This window comes from Leptodactylus fuscus, chromosome 1 (assembly GCF_031893055.1).
Source record: "Leptodactylus fuscus isolate aLepFus1 chromosome 1, aLepFus1.hap2, whole genome shotgun sequence".
Taxonomy (NCBI): Eukaryota; Metazoa; Chordata; class Amphibia; order Anura; family Leptodactylidae; genus Leptodactylus; species Leptodactylus fuscus.
The window spans coordinates 217708106-217727966 of NC_134265.1; positions in this window are offsets into that span (position 1 = coordinate 217708106).

Below are 19861 nucleotides of genomic sequence, written 5' to 3' on the forward strand. Positions count from 1 at the left end.
TCAGAATGGAATAATGGCAATTACTGAGATCTGGTAAGGTCTGATTTTCATCAATACCTTTGGTATCATGGAAAATGGAGGGAATATATACCCCAGAATTAACCTCGTTGGGATAGACAGGGCATCCACAGTAAAGGGATTGTCCTCCTGGTAAAGAGAGCAGATTTTCTCCACCTTGGCCTTGAGTCTGGTTGCCAACAGGTCTACTTCTGGATAACCCCATTTCTGGGTGATCGCCTGGAAAACCTGTGGATGGAAAGACCATTTGCCTGAACTGGCGAATCCTCAACTCAATTGAATCGCTATCACATTCAGCAATCTCTTGATATCCACGGCAGAAAGATAGTTTAGATCTTTTTCTACCAAACTCATGATCTTCTCCACTTCACTGAGAAGAGGTTGAGATTGAGTTCCTCCCTGTTTGTTCAAATAGAGAACTATCATCATCTTGTCTCACATTCTTACCACTTTCCCTTTTGGTTGATCAGAGAAGTGCTAGAGTGCCAAATGTAGAGTTCAGAGTTCTCTGCAGGTGGACGACATCATCCTCTCCCCCATATCTTCAATCTCCTTTCCCAATCTGGCCACCAATCACTATAATGAAACCCTTAAAAATGCATTGGATGAGGTGGCTCCCCCCTCCACTCGTAAAGTCCCACATAGGAGGCAGCAACCCTGGCACACGCCACAGACACGATTTCTTCAGCGGTGCTCTAGGTGTGCCGAACGTCTCTGGAGAAAATCACGTTCACCTGCAGATTTCCTCCACTTCAAATTTATGCTTAAAACATATAGTTCTGCCCTTTACCTCGCCAAATAAGACTATTTCACCGCCCTCATCTCTTCTCTCTCCAGCAACCCTAAAAGGCTTTTTGAAACTTTTCACTCCTTACTCACACCCAAGGTGCAGACGCCATTCACAGACCTTAGTGCTGATGACCTGGCCACGTATTTCTATGATAAAATTGATAAGATCCGTCAGGAAATAACTGCCCAAGCCCCAGGTGGCATTGATCCCATCACCTACCATAGTAGTGATTCACTCACCAGCCGCACTTCAGACTGTCTCTTCTCATCTTTTGAACCTGTTACAGAAGAGGAAGTCTCTCAGCTACTTTCTTCATCTCTCCCTACAACCTGCAGTAGTGACCCCTTCCCCTCGCACCTTCTCCAACCTCTGTCACCTGCTGTCACGACTTACCTTACAAAAATATTTCACCTCTCTCTCTCTTCTGGAATCTTCCCATCCTCCTTCAAACATGCTGTTATAACCCCACTATTGAAAAAACCCACCCTGGACCCGTCCTGTGCTGCTAATTATCGACCCGTCTCTAACCTCCCCTTCATCTCTAAACTCTTGGAACGCCTGGTCTATTCTCGTTTAATCCGCTATCTCTCTGCTAACTCTCTGCTTGACCCCTTACAATCTGGTTTCCGCGCTCTGCACTCTACTGAAACAGCTCTCACAAAAGTCTCCAATGATCTCCTAACGGCTAAATCCAATGGTGACTTCTCTCTTCTTATTCTTCTGGACCTCTCTGCAGCTTTTGACACTGTTGACCATCATCTCCTCCTCACTATGCTCTGCTCAGTCGGCCTCAACGACACTGCGCTCTACTGGTTCTCCTCTTATCTCTCAGACTGCACTTTCAGTGTATCATTTGCGGGCTCTGTTTCCTCCCCTCTTTCTCTTGCTGTTGGGGTTCCTCAGGGCTCGGTCTTAGGCCTCCCGCTCTTTTCTCTCTACACAGCCCCCATTGGACAAACCATCGCCAGATTTGGCTTCCGGTACCATCTTTATGCCGATGACACACAATTATACACATCTTCCCATGACATCACCCCTGCACTCATACAGAACACCAGTGACTGTCTTTCTGCTGTCTCTAATATCATGTCCTCGCTCTATCTGAAACTAAATCTCTCTAAGACTGAACTACTACTGTTTCCACCATCTAATAGATCTGTCCCTGATATATCCATTGCAGTCTCAGGCCTTACTATAACTCCTAGGCAGTATGCCCGCTGCCTCGGGCTCATGTTTGACGCAGACCTTTCCTTTACCCCTCATATTGAATCACTCGCACGTTCATGTCACCTCCACCTCAAAAACATCTCCAGAATACGCCCTTTCCTCACCAGAGATACACTAAAGACACTTATTGTTTCTCTGATTCATTCTCGCCTTGACTACTGTAACTCCTTACTAATCGGTCTTCCCCTCACTAAACTCTCCCCTCTACAATCTATTCTGAATGCAACGGCCAGGCTCATCTATCAGGCTAGACGCTACAGCGATGCCTCGGGTCTGTGCCAGTCGCTACATTGGCTTCCTATTCATTATAGAATAAAATATAAAGTTATCACTCTCATCCACAAGGCTCTCCATAATGCCGCACCTCCATACATTTCCTCCCTCATCTCTGTCTACCGCCCAACCTGTGCTCTCCGCTCACTCAATGACCTAACACTTACATCCTCTATTATCAGAACCTCCCACGCTCGTATACAAGACTTCTCCCGAGCTGCACCACTTCTCTGGAATGCTCTACCCCGGACAATCAGATTAACTCCAAATTTCTACAGTTTCAAACACAAACTAAAGACACATCTTTTCAGACAGGCCTATCACAATTTCTATACTACTATAATTAGAATACTACTATAATTAGAATCCCCAAAAGTTCACCTTCCTCTGTCCCCACTCCCACATTACCCCACATGATATAATGTCTTTTCAGGCTAACTTTATCTGTCTAAGCTCCATCCACATGTTACAGGACACTACTAGTGATGGCTCATAAGGTTTTGTTTGTGTAATGACAGTAACCTCTATTACAAAATTGTCTGAATACTGTATAAGCAATGCCGCCCCTGCTACCTCTTGTGTCACCCCCTCTACACCTCTTGCGAGCAGGTCCCTCAGTCCCATTGGGTGAAATGACGTTCTTTGTTATGTATCTGTCTGTATTTGAACCCTACAAATTGTACAGCGCTGCGGAATATGTTGGCGCTATATAAATAAAATTTATTATTATTATCTTCTCATGGGCTTTCCAAGACCCGTGGAGAGGTGGGCTCCTCAACCCGAGAGTAATGCGTCCTTTGTCGACCGGGTCCAAAAAAGTTGGACTATTGACTTTCCATCTTTTAGTTGAATCCACCATTTGAGGGATAAACGGGCTTCTTGAAACAGAGAGAACCTTTTGCCTAGTCCGCTGGGATTGTGATTCCAGGCCAGAAGTACCTCCCTCTGGAGGGAGCGAAGATACCATAATGCCTATTGAATTGCTTCTATGGCTGTGGACATTGACATTGACAGAAACTTTGCGGCTGGTATAATCCTCTCCCTTCTGGAGGGTGAAAGCGAGACCTTCATTAGACTGTAATCAATGTTGGAGTAAGTTGATGGTGATATTTAGATGCTGCTGTGGACCTGCTCTGGAAGAGGCATTTATCGGTAAATCATCCAGGTATAGGACAATGGGAACCTCAGTAGGTGAAGACATGGGAAACTGACGTTATCCCGAATGGAAAAGAGGTAAACTGTAGATATCTTAGATGACCTTCTATGATCACGGCTATCCTCAGATACATCTTGTGGGAAGGGTAGATTGGAAGGTGAAGATAGGCATCCTTCAGATCTTGTTAGGAGTATTTAGGTTCATTGCTTTCTGTTTTTCTTACCTGGGGAGTTTTTGGCTGCGCGGTGTCTGGGGTGGCATCCTGGTGCTGCGGGGTTGTCCTGTCGTGGGTATTGGTGCACACCTTCTGACTTGCACGCGCGCACTGCTGGTAGGCAGCTTTATTTCCTGGTTGATTAGTCTGTCCTCCCATTTGCACCTGGGAGGAGTGGTCTCTACTCTGTATTTAAACCCATGCCTCCCATGGTTCTGTGCTGAGTGTCTCTTTTACAGTGCTAGGCCTTAGCAGGAGGAGTAGGTGGTGATCTGGGATAGAGGAAGTTCCGTGGTTGGTTTTTTGGGAGGTTTGGGTGAACTAGTTGGAGTGTGAGTTTTCCCTTCTGTGTTCACCAATCCTTCCTCTGTGTGTATTGACTGTGTGAGTGAATTGCCTTATCCTTTGATTTCTACTCAGTTTCCCTGTGTTTGTTTCCTAGTGTAAGGTACCTTCCCATATTGGTTTGGGGGAATCCTTTCCCACATTTTTCCTGTGTGCTGCTTGTGTTGTTAGTCAGCGCACACCCTTGTCAGTCCCTGTCAGTAGCAGCTTCACTTGTTCGTTAGGGGTGACCCCCTTTAGTCTCCAGTCCCTAGCGATCTTATAGGGCATTCCTTCTCCCACTTCCCTCTAGGCCTACGGTATCAGTGAGAGAGGAGCTGTCGGGGTCAGGCTTAGCCTGAGTACAGCCGACCCACACCCGTGAGGCAGGGACCGGGATAGCTAGTGGGAGTAGTGCAGGGCGAGATTTCCTACTGCTATTCCTTAGCCCCGTTGCAGCTACCTGGACTGACATAACAGATCTTGCATGGCCATAAAATCTCCTTGTTGGAGAATAGATATAACTGATTTCACAGTTTCCATCCAGAAACTTCTTTTTGTGATAAAATTGTTGTTATCTCAGGTCTATAATCATCCTCTAGTTTCCTGAAGGTTTTGATACCAGGAAGACTGGAGAATAACATCCTTGAATGGTCTGAGGAAGGGATTTACCTTTCTTCTCCACAAGACCCTCCATTATTCTATCCAACTCCTGCCCAAATAATTTTCCAAGTTCATAAGGAAGGCCACATATATTGAACTTGGAAGCATTGTCTGCCATCCAGGGCTGGTTTTCATCCGCATGTGGATGCACCTTAAGGCTATACACACATGACAGTTAAACGCACATTAAACATATATTGCTTTCAAATGGTCTACCCAACAGCTGCAAAACAGCTTTGAAAAAAAAACCTGTTGCATCTATTTTCATAGCCATTAAAACAACATTTATATGCATGTATCCTAAGTATATATCATAGATATACCTGAAGTTTAATGAACTTGGGGTTACAAAGTGATGTTTAATGTCTATGGACACCTTTGTGTATAATAAATTGTACTAATCTCTTTAGCAATGTCCTGGCCTATGGTCTTTATTATCTACGTATGCAGGAGTGAAATGAACTTCTACTTTCTTGTATTGTCATTCTTACTACCCGAATGTGCTGTGACCTAAGCTCTCTTGTCCTATGAGAATGTAATGCTCTGTCTTACGGTGCACTGTATTCGTCTATGCTCTTTGCCTTATTGTCACCCTGTCATGCTATGATGTGTTGTTCCATACTGTTTAACTTCATGCCTACTTTTTGCAAGCTATTTTCTGGGGGGGGGGGGGGGGGGGGGGGTATTTCTTGTAAACTTATTTGAAATTCTGTAGAAAAAAAAAACTAAATGAGGTTATCTTTGCCAACCCTAGTATAAGTTACCAAAAAGGATCCAATATTAGATATATATGTTGATACATATATAAATTAGTCTGCTCAGCCCTCTGAACCATGCCCAAGCAATACTGAATCTGCCACTTCTGATTGTACAAGAGTTGTGTACTTCACTTCACTTTGGGTTATCCTGATTCTGTGCTTCTGCCTATACATGTATGACTTCAGTCTGTTCTTAACTACTGAACCTGACTTGTCCACTCTGGCCTATTGATTTGTCTACAACCAAGTTTGTCTGCTACCCGCCATTGAACATTTCCCTACTATCCCTCTGCTGCCTCATACCAGAGTCTGTTATTCCCTGATCAGCAGTGACTTATGCCAATACCCCATTAGTAGGTGGCAGAATGGGTCCATACATTCACTCCCCATTACATAAACACTGACATATTCCAATTTATAAACTGTCAAATGATGAGCATTAATTATGCCGCCCAATGCCCTTGTCTAAAGTTGTGGGCAAAACAGATGAACAGTTAAAGAGGCATATGTCACAACATATCAGAACCCTCAATAATGAAGTTGAAACTTGATAATCTAGACATAGATGCTTATATATCAATAATAATTACTTCATCATGTTTTGTGGTCTCATCCATTTTTCTTAACAGTACATGTTTTGCTTCTGTCATTATACTTGGGGACTTTATTCCTCCTCTTCTTTCCACCCATATGGACAAGGACACCATGATTTTGCATACAAGCAAACCTCTTGTTTAGGTTCCTAATCTCGAGCTGCCTTTCATTGGGCGCTGGTGTCAACCCAGCATCAATTGTTGTGAGAACCTCCTTAGATTTGGTACATTTTCTGGTATTGTCATCTGGGAACAGAGTAGAAAAAAAATAAAGCACTTGGTGGCCAGCCTAATGAGAAAAGAAAGGAATAAGAAGCAGTAACAGAACATTACTTTTTTAGATTTCGGCTGAAACCTCATGTTGCAGAGACCCAGCGTTTTACAGTACCTGCAAAAAGCAATATAAATGTGATATTACCATAATCGTCCGGACCTACTGGACAAATTGGTCATTTCATCTGTAATGCAAAGTGTACGCCATAAAAACAAAATGCAAAAAATTATGATAAAAGTTTATTTCACTTGGACACCGAAAAACGTAAATAAAAGTTAATAAAAAAAATTATGGGTATCCCAAAATGGTGGAAAATTAAAGCACAATTTGTACTGCAAAGAATAAGCCCTTAGATATGTTGACAGAAAAATAAAAAAGTTAGGAATTTTGGATGACGGGGAAGGGAAAATATGAAAAAAGTGGCCGAGCGTTAAATGTATAAACTACCCTGTGAATTAGAAAATCTAGTCTAGATAAATTACCACAACTGGCTAATGCTAGGTTCACACCAGCGTTCTTCTTTCCGTTCTGTGCTTTCTGTCTTCTGCATGCCAGAAGACGGAAAGCACAGACCGGGTCCGGCCGTGAGCGTTTTATGCTCTCCGCCACGAAACCGGATTTTTTTATCCGGACACAGAGTACTGCATGTCCGACTCTGTGTCCGGATTATAAAACCCGGTTTCGCGGCGAAGAGCATAAGACGCTCACCGCCGCTCACGGCCGGACATCTCTCTCACCCATTCAAATGAATGGGTGAGAGAGACTCCTGCAGGTTTCCGTATCCTGCTCTGTTTTAGGCAGGAAACGGAAACCTGCAGAATGGAGTTCACAACGCTGATGTGAAAGAGCCCTGATAATTAGCAGAAAAATCCTAATTAACGAAGTAACACTGTAAGCTGAATCAATGTCTAATAGTTTTCCCTTTATACAGTGATGTACAAAAGTATTCAGCCCCCCTGTACTCTGATTCCCCCAAATAAAATCCAGTGCAGTGAATGGCATTCAAAAATCAGTTAATTAGTTAATAGAGTCCAGCTGCGTGTAATTGAGTCTCAGTATAAATACACCTGTTCTGTGAAGGCCTTAGCCAGCGCTGCACCTCTAATGAGGCGAGGTGAGGCGACAGCCTTAGGAGGCGGTCCGCGGGGGGAAGGGTGCGTCAGCCGCAATGATTTTTTTTTTAAACTTTTTTCTAGCGCAGGAGAAGACTGCTCTAAAGATGAGTGGCCTTCTTCTGCGCTGGATACGACGTCTGTGTATCAGCGCAGGTGGCGTGATGATGTCACCTGCGCTGATACGCAGACATCGTATTGCCGAGTGAAGAGGAGTTGGCGCGGGAGCAACAGCGAGGTTGGTAAGTATCAGACCTTTTTTTGTTTGTTTTATAATAGGCCTCAACCTGATGGAGTATCCCCAGCAGGTAGCGGCCTTTTTATCTACCTCCCTCGGCTTGCTCACTGCCGTCCCCGATTTCCCTTGTACTTTAGGCTACAGGGGTGGCTGTGAGTAGGCTCGGGCCCAGGCCACGATCCCACTACCACTATTATTATACTTGGGGATCTTTCCAGACCCTCAAGTATAATAATCAGAGCCCCAGGGGAGGTGAGGGAACATAATAAACAGTGTTATTTCTCTCTTCGGGATCCGATGTTAATCCTAGCAGGCTTTGGACCTATATGGTAATGTCCCAGACATTACATGGTCTGGGATATTACCATATAGTTCCGAAGCCTGTGCTAGTAATAACAGCTGTTGCTAGCACAGGCTTCAGGCCTATATGGTAATATCCCAGACCACGTGAGAGGTGAATAACATTGTTTATTATATTCCCTCACCTCCCCTGGGGCTAAGATTATTATGCCAAAAAAACGAAAAAAAGTTATATGACTCACCACTCGATGCAAGGTGCACGACCTGATTCTTCCGGACTTTCAGAAGAAAAATACTTGCGAGGATGAAGGAGGTAAGGTCCGCAACTCTTGTTCGTAAAAAATATCAACTTTATTCCATCATTTTAAAAAAGTTTGACAAAGGATGTCATACAAAAGAAGTGAAAAAAAAGAAGAAAAGAAACGTGAAATAAAACACACAAAAAATCACATCTCTGGCTTGGCTGACGCGTTTCGAAACCGCAAAGGTTTCTTAATCATAGCCTGATGTATGCCAGAGATGTGATTTTTTGTGTGTTTTATTTCACGTTTCTTTTCTTTTTTTTTCACTTCTTTTGTATGACATCCTTTGTCAAACTTTTTTAAAATGATGGAATAAAGTTGATATTTTTTACGAACAAGAGTTGCGGACCTTACCTCCTTCATCCTCGCTAAGATTATTATACTAAAGACCCCTGAGAATAATAATAGCGGTAGTGGGTAGTGGGATCGCGGCCTGGGCCCGGGCCTGCGATCCCCCTACCCACGGCCCCCACGGCCAAAAGTAGAAGGGGAAGCGGGGCGGCAGTGAGCAGATCCGGGGAGGTAGATTAATAGGCCGCTACCTGCTTGAAGGGTCATAGATAAATGATTGCAGCATATCATTTTACCAGCGTAGTTTTAGGCCCTTTAACCCCTTCCCGCCGATGGCATTTTTTGATTTTCGTTTTTCGTTTTTGACTCCCCTCCTTCTAAACCCCATAACTTTTTTATTTCTGCGCTCCCAGAGTCATATGAGGTCTTAATTTTTGCGGGACAATTTTTTCTTCATGATGCCACCATTAATTATTCTATATAATGTACTGGGAAGCAGGAAAAAAAATTCAGAATGGGGTGGATTTGAAGAAAAAATGCATTTCTGCGACTTTCTTACGGGCTTTGGTTTTACGGCGTTCACTGTGCAGCCAAAATGACATGTCCCCTATATTTTGTGTTTCGGTATGGTTCCAGGGATACCAAATTTATATGGTTATATTTACATTTTGACCCCTAAAAAAAATTCCAAAACTGTGTTAAAAAATTTTTTTTCTAAAAGTCGCCATATTCCGACGGCCGTAACTTTTTTATACGTAAGTGTACGGGGATGCATAGGGCGTCTTTTTTTGCGGGGCTGGGTGTACTTTTTAGTTCTACCATTTTCGGGAAATGTTATTGCTTTGATCACTTTTTATTCAAATTTTTATCAGAATCAAAACAGTGAAAAAACGGCGGTTTGGCACTTTTGACTATTTTTCCTGCTACGGCGTTTACCGAACAGGAAAAATATTTTTATAGATTTGTAGAGCGGGCGATTTCGGACGCGGGGATACCTAACATGTATATGTTTCACAGTTTTTAACTACTTTTATATTTGTTCTAGGGAAAGGGGGGTGATTTGAACTTTTAATACTTTTTATATTTTTTTATATTTTTTTTTTATTTTTTTTTAATTTTTTTTTTGCATTTATTAGACCCCCTAGGGGTGTTGAACCCCAGGGGGTCTGATCACTAATGCAATGCATTACAATGCTAATGCATTGCAATGCATTGCAAAAAATCATCATCTCTTTTGCAGGCTGCATAGACCAGCCTGCAAAAGAGAGAATTTGCAGACCGGCTGGGAGCCTTTAACAAGGCTCCCGGCTGTCATGGCAACGTGACGTCGGCCCTGGAGCATGCTCCAGGAGCCGGCGATCTCTGCCAAAATGGCGGCGCCCATGCGCTGCCGGGAAAATGGCGCCTCCGGCGCCTTTGACAGCAGCGCCGGAGGGGTTAATGCCTCCGATCGGTCCGGGGACCGATCGGAAAGCAGTAGACACCCGGCGGCTATGGCGGCCGTCCGGCTCCCGGGCGGTCGCCATAGTTACAGACCGTTTCCTTACTATGTTCCTCACAGTGGAAACTGACAGGTTAAATCTCTGAGACAACTTTTTGTATCCTTCCCCTGAACAACTATGTTGAACAATCTTTATTTTCAGATCATTTAAGAGCGGGCTGTCCATGCTCGGCGACCATCAAACTTAACTGAACTTGAATTGTTTTGTAAAGAGGAATGGTCCAAAATACCTTTATCCAGGATCCAGGAACTGATTAAAAGCTACAGGAAGCGACTAGAGGCTGTTATCTTTGCAAAAGGAGGATCTACTAAATAATAATGTCACTTTTCTGTTGAGGTGCCCATACTTTTGCACTGGTCAAATTTTGGTTTAATGCATATTGCGCATTTTGTGTTAGTACAATAAACCTCATTTCAATCCTGAAATATTACTGTGTCCATCAGTTATTAGATATATCAAACTGAAATGGCTGTTGCAAACCCCAAAATATTTAGAACTAAAAATGATTAAGAGTAATAGGGGTGCCCAAACTTTTTCAACATTAGAAGTTTTATTGAAAGTTTTACAAATTTTACAAAACCAGAGGGGGAGGGGGGGGAGGAAGGGGGCCAAAATAATGTACAGAAGTATCAAATAATGGCAAAACTTAGGGGAGAAAGAAGGGGGGTGGAAAGGAGGAGGTGAAAGATGGGAAATGAGCAAGAAACAAATAGCCCAAACTTTTTCATAGGACTGTATTCTTATAAATCTGAGGTCACCTAATTTCACCAGCCAATTAATTTTTCCTTTTTTTTTTCTTATGCCTACGTTTTCCTGCTTCCTGTGTCACCTTCCCTGCACAGTTATTGATGCAAAAAATCCACCAGGGACAGTGGGAGGGCATACGAATTTTTACTACGTTTACCGCGTGGTATTCGATTGGAATCGAATATGTGGAATACCTTAAAATTCGATTGAATATCTACTTGATCAAATGGTATTCGCTCATCTATAGTCAGCTAAGCCAGCTGTAGTCAACGGTCATTTTAAACTTAATATGCCTGCCCTTGTCAGATTTGCAGCAACCAAGAAGCATCAGGCCTTGCAAGTACCAGCGTGGGAGACCTCCTGGGAATCCCTGGTGCCATTGACTCCTTTATTCATTTTGGGTTTTTTTTTAAATGTCTATTGCTGCTATTAATGCGTTAATAAATGTACCTATATACTTTTTAGCATGTATTGAGTTATTTCTGAGTGTCTCTTCTTGGGGCCCTAGTGTTTCCTCCTTTTGTTTACATCCTTATGCTTCCTTCTATGTAACTTTCTAATCCTCTCACCTTTCTTCCCTCTTCATTCCTCCTTCCTCACTCCCCCACTCCCATACACCCCCTCCAGGTCTAGCTTCCTATCCTATATGTCCTACCCTAGCTACTCAGCCCAACCACCGACACATATTATATACTTACCCTCCATGGCTTCTTCCTGTGGGACTGCCTCTTCTCCTCCTGTACTGTACAGCCATCAGCGGTATTATGAGAGAGGCAATAAGGCCCACTCCCTTTTGGTTACCCAAAAATTATATCTGTGAACTGGTAAAATACGATCCTTTATTTTGGGTATGTAACCCTATAATAAATAAATGTTTAAAAAAATGCTTGTGAGTTGTAGTTTGATTCACCTAAGACAAGGGAAGGTAATATTCACTCCTAACTTGCCGTTTTGGAGATCAGATCAATAACTTCCCTTTCGAGCCTGACTACGCACAGACCCCCATCAGGTAAGTATATGATGAGGAGCAGGAGGAATCAACTGACAAGTTAGTCAGTTCTTCAAACACCCCTTTGTTCACTCAATAAACCTGTTAAATATAGCGCTGCTTGATTATCGGCAGGAACTGAATGGGACTTAGAGTGGTAAACAAGTGGTGTTGCCTAATATGTCCTGAAACAAGCATATCATCATGCAAGGACTCAGAGTAGGTCATCCTTACTGGTCATCCTTACTCAACCGTAGATCAGATACACCGGTTGCAAACCATGTCAATACTTACCATCAAGGCAAATCCAATAGTATTAGGTTCCTTGTCCTGGAAAAAGTTGAACCATCTCCCAGGGGTGGAAATTATGAAAAGAAAATCTTAGAACATGAATGTCGATGGATTTTTCGTTTAAATACTTTGAAACTATACGGTCTGAATGAGGAATTATCTTTCCAACCATTCTTGATGCAATAGATCAAAATGTTCTGATATGGTTCTAGCATGAGGAATCCAACCAGTTTGTTTTACCCCGATTCTCTAAGCATCTCCAGGTAGTCATCATTAAAATCTCCATTTTAATCTTATTCTCTGTTGGTTTGAACCTAGACACATAGAATTGATCAGGTTGAATAATACAGCTGAACGTAAGAGCTCACTAAATGTATGAGGGTGCATGCACACTACGTAACGCCGGCGTGTATCAGAGCCGTACACGCCGGCGTTACAGCAGGGCTGTCGGACACTTCCCATTCATTTCTATGGGAGCCGGCATGCGAGCACTCCCCATAGAAATGAATGGAAAAAGCAGTCCATTCATTTCTATGGGGAGCGCTCGCATGCCGGCTCCCATAGAAATGAATGGGAAGTGTCCGACAGCCCTGCTGTAACGCCGGCGTGTACGGCTCTGATACACGCCGGCGTTACGTAGTGTGCATGCACCCTGATTGTTACTTTCATAATCTTTTATCTAGGGCATAAAAGGAAGTTGATACATCGAGTACATAAACGAAATGTGTGATAATCAGTTTTGTGATCTTTGATATAGAGCATAAAAGAAATTGACACATTGAGTACATATATACACTCACCGGCCACTTTATTAGGTACACCTGTCCAACTGCTCGTTAACACTTAATTTCTAATCAGCCAATCACATGGCGGCAACTCAGTGCATTTAGGCATGTAGACATGGTCAAGACAATCTCCTGCAGTTCAAACCGAGCATCAGTATGGGGAAGAAAGGTGATTTGAGTGCCTTTGAACGTGGCATGGTTGTTGGTGCCAGAAGGGCTGGTCTGAGTATTTCAGAAACTGCTGATCTACTGGGATTTTCACGCACAACCATTTCTAGGGTTTACAGAGAATGGTCCGAAAAAGAAAAAACATCCAGTGAGCGGCAGTTCTGTGGGCGGAAATGCGTTGTTGATGCCAGAGGTCAGAGGAGAATGGCCAGACTGGTTCGAGCTGATAGAAAGGCAACAGTGACTCAAATAGCCACCCGTTACAACCAAGGTAGCCAGAAGAGCATCTCTGAACGCACAGTACGTCGAACTTTGAGGCAGATGGGCTACAGCAGCAGCAGACCACACCAGGTGCCACTCCTTTCAGCTAAGAACAGGAAACTGAGGCTACAATTTGCACAAGCTCATCGAAATTGGACAATTGAAGATTGGAAAAACGTTGCCTGGTCTGATGAGTCTCGATTTCTGCTGCGACATTCGGATGGTAGGGTCAGAATTTGGCGTCAACAACATGAAAGCATGGATCCATCCTGCCTTGTATCAACGGTTCAGGCTGGTGGTGGTGGTGTCATGGTGTGGGGAATATTTTCTTGGCACTCTTTGGGCCCCTTGGTACCAATTGAGCATCGTTGCAATGCCAAAGCCTACCTGAGTATTGTTGCTGACCATGTCCATCCCTTTATGACCACAATGTACCCAACATCGGATGGCTACTTTCAGCAGGATAATGCGCCATGTCATAAAGCTGGAATCATCTCAGACTGGTTTCTTGAACATGACAATGAGTTCACTGTACTCCAATGGCCTCCACAGTCACCAGATCTCAATCCAATAGAGCATCTTTGGGATGTGGTGGAACGGGAGATTCGCATCATGGATGTGCAGCCGACAAATCTGCGGCAACTGTGTGATGCCATCATGTCAATATGGACCAAAATCTCTGAGGAATGCTTCCAGCACCTTGTTGAATCTATGCCACAAAGAATTGAGGCAGTTCTGAAGGCAAAAGGGGGTCCAACCCGTTACTAGCATGGTGTACCTAATAAAGTGGCCGGTGAGTGTATATGCAATCTGTAGTAAGGGAATCCTCCTTGGATAAACACACTTGATATCTTATGTCACCTCTCTACAAGTCTTATGTTTACTTGGACTATATACACACCACATGCGGTTCCTTTGGTTAAAATCACATCCAAAGTCCGTACAAAGACCATGTGCCAATGTATTAATGAGACATTTTACATTCATTAACAACAGATGTAGAAAATAAGAGATTTGATGTTGTAAGACATATGGAGTGCGTAGGTTTTGAAACCATACTGTACTCGGATGATGAATTCCTAAAAGTCCGGATTAGGCTTCAAGACGATGTACTCCGATAGGATTGTACTAAATTCTTGTAGCCGCTGTATTCTCCGCTTTGAAGGTTGATACACCCACTGAGGGAGTCGGGTCCAAGAGAGGAGGTGTCTCTCCGTATGAGACAGGGCAAGATTGCGGTGGCAGGCCCTGATTGGACACCACCGGAATTGCAGACTCCTCCCAGGGGGTGGTGACAATCTACGAGCGCTTGTCTATTTTAAGCGCTGTTCATTCAGCCGCGAACTGCGGTCAATATAGCACCGAAGGGGGCATTGATGCGGTGACACTAGATGGTGGCCGCCCGATGCCTCCTACATAGAGAGCTTACTTATACCCTTATAATTATCGGAAATACCCTGTCAAACCCCTGATGAGCCATGATATGGCATGGCGAAACGTACCTATCCCTAGGTACTGTTTCACATTTCCCAAATCTTTGATCTCAAAGTGTTGATCCAGAATTCTCTGTATCTCTGTTACATCCCTTTCTTTTTCAAAACAAACTAAAGTATTGTGAACATATATCAGTACATAGATCCATCTGTCTCCCAGTTTCTTTGTGTATAGACACTGATCTGCTTTACTTCTTTGAAAATGTTCATTCCCTTGCGTCCCACCAGCGGCACAATATGGGGTATTTTCTGCCCCTGTGTGCTGGTAGGACAGGCGGAATTTTTAATTAGCCAGACTTAACACCTGGCTGGACCCTATAAGAGGGCACCAAACCCCTCCTCCTGTGTGTTTTTTTCTGTCCTGTGTGTGGACAGGTGGGGAGGACTTGTTGTCCTCCTATAGGGTTCGATGGGTCACTTATCTGATCCGGAGTCCTGTCCCTCGCTGGGGCTCCTGACCTGGAAGAGAAGGCAGGGCTGTCAGCAGGGTTTTTTTCCCTTCTTTCCCCTTGCTGCCCGTCCGCCGGCACTTACCTGCAGTGTTGGCGCTCCATGCGGAGACTTCAGCTTCGGCATCGGCTCTGCGAAGGGCCGGAACCTTTCGCGGGGTCCCTCGTTCCTGGACGGGGAGGAAACTTTGCGGCGCACTTCCGGCGCCGCACTTCCGGTCACGCTGCGACCGGAATTCTATAAACATTTGCTCCCGGGGAAGGATCTAAGTTAGGGGCAGGGTAGTGCAGTCCCCTGGCCCCATCCCCCCCCTCCTAGGTAAACAATTTGTTTCGGGGGTCTTAGGGGGGGTGGGAAGCGGGAAGGGGGCGGGGTTCGGGCGGACCCGCCCCCTTTTTTCGGCGCTCAGTTTAAAAAGGAGGGCAGGACACTCAGTCCTTGCCTTCCTAGTTTCCCACTAGTGGGGCTGTGCATTTTGCATTTTGCAGCTGAGCATCGTACTGGAGCATCTTGGCTAAGCTGTTCCTCCATCTCTCACCTGACGCCCGGTAAGAAACCATTATTGAGTTTCATGTTTTGTACTCCTCTCATACAATAATTTTATTTAGGTGGCATAGCGGTCGCTATTTTTTTCACTACCATGTCCTCTTCCACCACTCTTCCTGGGGACCAGGAGAGAAGGAAATCCTCGGCTAAGAGGAAGCATTTTTCCTGCCGGGATTGCGATATTCCCTTACCTGATGGTAAGTGTAGTCTGGGGTAGGGGCACTCTGCAGTAGGAGGTTGCTAATTAACCTCTATGTTCCAGGATACGATTGGTCACGTTGTCGGTCCTGCAGAGGGCCTCCTGCTGAGGAACCCTCCCCCAGGGACATGGTAATATGGATGAAGGAGTATATGGTGAGTACGGTACAGAAAACAAGAGGAAAGATGGTTTCCCCACTTCTGGTAAGCTCCTCCTCCTTTTTTGTAGGACGAGTCACTAAAGGACATCCGTGTGTCCATCACCCAGCTCTCCAAGAAGCAGCGGACAGAAGGGCGCTCTGCTTCTCCTCGCTCCCTGGAAAGACTGCAGATGGAGGATGACTCCTGCCCTTCCGTGGTGCAGTCGAGCGTGGCCAGCAAACCCATATTCCCATGGGATAAAACAACCAGTTTGCTGAAGGCCATCCGGTCAAGGGGCCTGGATGACATGGGGGAAGCCTCCGCTTCTACCGCTGAAGGGCAGAGGGCCTTTCAGGTAGATGCGGCATTAATGGCCATTATGGAGCAGGAGTGGAAATTTCCTGAGAAGACTCACGTGGCCTCCAGAGTATTTAAAAATTTATATCCGGTGGATCCTGTCCAACTGGCTTGCTGGGGGCCGCCCCCAAAAGTAGACCTGGCGGTAGCCAGGATGTCCAAGCGTACCATTGTACCTCTTGAAGACGGCTCTAACTTACAGGACCTCTTGGATAGGAGAATAGACTCCACACTTTAAAAGGCTTATTCATCTGCTTCAGCTCAGACCTCTGTGGCCATTGCCTCCACCGAAGTGGCGGACTTTCTACGTGCCCGGCTGACGCAACTGGAGCGGGACATAGATACTGGCGTCGATAGAGACGAGATCCTATCATCTATGTCCTCTATTCAGCTAGCAGCAGATTATCTGGGAGAGTCATCCAGACAACAGTTACGTCTGTCAGCAAAAACCATGGCTCAAACCACAGCCGCGAGAAGGCCACTGTGGCTCTGTCCTTGGAGGGCGGACTTACCATCCAAATACGCCCTTTGCGGTCTACCCTTCCAGCCGGGTAAGGTGTTCGGGTGCAGCCTCGATGACCTAATGGAAGGTCTAGCCGAGAACAAAGGCAGAACCTTGCCGCAGGCCTCCAGAAGCAGAAGGCCTCCCCCAGGGAGGGGGCATGGAGCTCAATCTAGAGCACAACCTCAAAGGAGGTCCAGAATACGATCTAGAGGTACCGGCAGGGGGCGCGCCAGGGATGATCCAAAAGGTAAACCTACCTTTTGAGGGTGCGCAGCTCTCTGCAGCCAAACTTGCGGTAGGTGGGCGTCTGGCCCACTTTGCCTGTGTGTGGGATCAGATCATCAAAGATCCTTGGGTTTTGCGGGTGGTGGCCCAAGGCTACGCCTTGGAGTTCAAGCAGCCTCCCCGCGATCATTTCACCAGCACTCGTATCCTGCCTGCTGCCCAGCAGTCCATCTTAGAGGCAGCCGTCCTGGAATACAGGGCGAAAAGGGCCCTGGAGAGGGTCCCCTCTCTGGAGGAAGGGCTCGGTATCTACTCTCCGGTGTTACTCGTCCCCAAACCATCTGGGGACTGGAGGATGATAGTACATTTAAGATATCTCAATCGGTTTCTAAAGGAAAAACCATTCCGAATGGAAACAGTAGATTCTGTAACATCTTTCCTCCAGCAGGACGAAGTAATGGTAACCCTAGATCTCAGGGACGCTTACCTGCATGTCCCTATTTTTTGCCCACACAGGAAATATCTAAGAATAGCTGTTCAAATAGCCAGCCGCAGAGAGCATTTTCAGTTTACCACCCTCCCCTTTGGCGTATCGTCAGCCCCTTACGTCTTTACCAAGACGGTCGCCCCCATCGCCGCCGCTCTAAGATTAGAGGGGCTCTTCGTGGTTCCGTATTTAGACGACTGGCTCATAAAAGCTCAGTCTACTTCTCTACTCCGCCAACATCTTCAGATCGCTGTAACCCTCCTCCAGAAACTAGGATGGGTGATCAATTGGGAGAAATCCGAGACAGCGCCGTCCACCTGGAGGAAGTTCCTCGGATTTATTCTGGATTCCCAGAAAATGCAGATCTACCTTTCCGGCCCAAGGAAACTCAAGATAGAGGCAGCTGCCCGGTTTCTGTTCAGAACTCGGCGAATAACCATCCGGACCGCCATGAGAGTTCTAGGCCTGATGTCTTCTTCAGCCAGGGCGGTTCCTTGGGCCTTATGGCATTAGCGTCCCCTTCAGAGGGAAGTGCTGAGCGCCTGGAACAGGTCGCCGCGGGGACTGCAAAATAAGATGTGCCTTTCTCCCACTACCTGTCTTTCCCTCAGATGGTGGATACACCTGAAAGACGGAAGGTCTACGGTCCCACCAGAGTGGGTCCTGCTGACAACGGATGCATCCCAACAGGGATGGGGAGCCCACTTGGACGACAAAACTATACACGGCGTATGGGCACATCCGGAACAGGGGTCATCCAACCTGAAGGAACTTCAGGCAGTGTACCTTGCCTTGTGTCACTTCGCCCCCCTCCTCAAAGGGAAGGCGGTCAAAGTCCGGTCGGACAATATGACAACGGTCATCTATATAAACAAACAAGGCGGTACCAGATCCCTGGCCCTTCAAAGAACCACGAACCTAATCTTCTCATGGGCAGAAAAGAACCTGTCCCATCTATCCGCTGTTCACATCAGAGGCTCCCTGAACATAGTAGCGGATCAGCTGAGTCGGGGTATTTCCGTATCCGGAGAATGGTCGCTTCATCCAGGAATATTCCAGCAGATCTTCCAAAGATGGGGTCTCCCAGAGGTCGATCTTATGGCAACCCGACTCAATGCCAAGGTACAGACCTTCTGTTCCCTGTATCAGGAGGACAACCCCTTGGCAGTGGATGCCCTGTCCATCCCATGGAGGTTCAGGCTGTTTTACATCTTCCCTCCAGTTCCCATCATACCCAGGGTATTGATGAAAATAAGACAGGACCAAGTCTCGGGCATCGCCATAATCCCGCCATAATCCAGGCATCTATTGGAGGCTTCCCCCCCTCCCAGACCTGGTAACTCAAGGAGAGCTGCTCTGCCAGGATCTGAGGAGGTTCAACTTGACAGCCTGGAAGTTAACCAGTTCCTATTAAGGAATAGAGGACTTTCAAGGGCCGTCCTAAAGACAATTTCCTGTGCTCGCTCAGAAGCTACAAATAGAAGTTACCAAAGGATTGGTAACATCTTTAAAACTTGGTGCCAGGAGCACGAAGTGGACTCCGTGGATCCTCCTGTGGGTGTGATCCTGGACTTTCTTCAGGACGGCCTTGACAGGGGCCTCTCAGTTGCCACCTTGAAGGTACATATGGCCGCCCTGTCCGTCTGTCTGGTGAGGCGGTTATCTCGACTCCCTAGTAAGTTCCTTCCTTAAAGGGGCGGGGAGGTTGAGACCAGCAGTATCTGCTCCCGTCCACAAGTGGGATCTCAGCACGGTCCTATCGGCGCTATGTGGTAAGCCCTTTGAACCTCTGGAGTCGGCAGAGCTGAAGTTCCTCTCCTACAAGGTAGCATTCCTCTTGGCAATAACATCAGCCAAGAGGGTAGGAGAATTACAGGCGTTCTCCTGTGAAGAACCGTATATCAGCTTCTACGAGGACAGAGTCCAGTTAAGATATCTACCGGGATTTACTCCCAAGGTTCCCTCTGTGACCAACAGGTGCCAGTTGGTCACACTTCCAGTATTCTATCCAACACCCTCCACTCCGGAGGAGGTAAGACTTCATTCACTTGACTTATCAAGGTGTTTAAGAATTTATCTAGAACACACGCGCTCTTTTAGAAGATCGGAAAACCTCTTTGTAAACTTTTTCGGGAAGTTAAAGGATCTGGCGGCCTCGAAACCCACCATTTCTAGGTGGGTGAA